Source organism: Onychostruthus taczanowskii, unplaced genomic scaffold (assembly GCF_017590055.1).
Source record: "Onychostruthus taczanowskii isolate IOZ18803 unplaced genomic scaffold, ASM1759005v1 scaffold22, whole genome shotgun sequence".
Lineage (NCBI taxonomy): Eukaryota > Metazoa > Chordata > Aves > Passeriformes > Passeridae > Onychostruthus > Onychostruthus taczanowskii.
The window spans coordinates 1-908 of record NW_024499462.1 but is presented as its reverse complement, the minus strand read 5'-3'; the positions used below and the strand labels follow the sequence as shown (position 1 = coordinate 908).

General features: G+C 63.3%; 1 long non-coding RNA gene across 2 annotated transcripts; it reads left to right on the top strand.

Moving 5' to 3' along the window:
- Window positions 1–6: 6 nt before the first annotated feature.
- LOC121336134 lies at window positions 7–908 on the top strand. Of its 2 annotated transcripts, none has more exons than XR_005952696.1 (3): window positions 7–241; window positions 620–718; window positions 821–908. It is a non-coding gene; the product is annotated as an uncharacterized LOC121336134 (long non-coding RNA). The 2 variants fall into 2 exon arrangements; XR_005952697.1 differs by having other exon boundaries at window positions 830–859.

Genomic DNA, 908 nt, shown 5'->3' with positions numbered 1-908 from the left:
GTGAATTCTGCGAATGAGCCCCAGCATCCCCAGAAGGGACCAGCAGCCGGGGTTCCACACTCGCCTGGGGCGCAAGAAGCCACTTGGCATCAGCAGGGGGCTGCCACTTGTGAGCGTGCAGTGAGTGAAGATGTGGAGAATGGATTCTGCACCAGGGATGGCAGTGTGAGGGAGGCCCTGGATCCCCAGGGCACATCAACAACCAGCAATGAACACAAAAGGGACCTCAGAAGATTGCTGGGTGAGTGCAGGGCCACCCCTGGGGCCTCTAGAGAGGGGACAATGTCCCCTCCCAAGGCCAGGGCTGGCAGGTGTGTGGCTGTTTCCCGAGGTCTGGAAGAGGCCTCGTGCTCTGCTGGGCCCCAGCAGTGGCTGGAAGCAGCAGCCCCAGCTGCCCCAAGGCTGTGCAGTTCTCCTGCCGCAGCCTGTCCCCACAGCTGTGTCCCTGCCTGTGGCCAGAGCTGTGTCCCTGCCTGTGGCCAGGCTCTTGGCTCTCTGGCTGCCAGCTGAGTGAGGGCCACACTGGCTGAGGGGTCCCTGCTGTGCTCCCTGGCCACGGGCTGAGCAGATTCCAGGGCCGGCTCTGCTTCTGGCAGCCAGCAGCTCTTTCCTGCTCCAGGTGAATGGATCAGGAGCCATCCCGTGGGCACGGCGGTGCTGATTCTGCTGCTCCTGGTGCTGCTGCTGGCTTTGGGGGTGGCCTTGGCTGTGCTGGCAGGTAAGGGAGGGGCAGCAGCCTGGGCCCAGCCCCTCGGGGCAGAGCGGGCTCCCTGCTCCCTGCAGAGGGGAATCCTCACACCTTCTCCTCTTCCCCCTGCAGCAGCAGCAGCAGCAGCACATGTTCCAGTCACACCTGCGAATTTGCATTGCTGTCCTTTTGACTGGGTTGGCTACAAGGGGATCTGCTA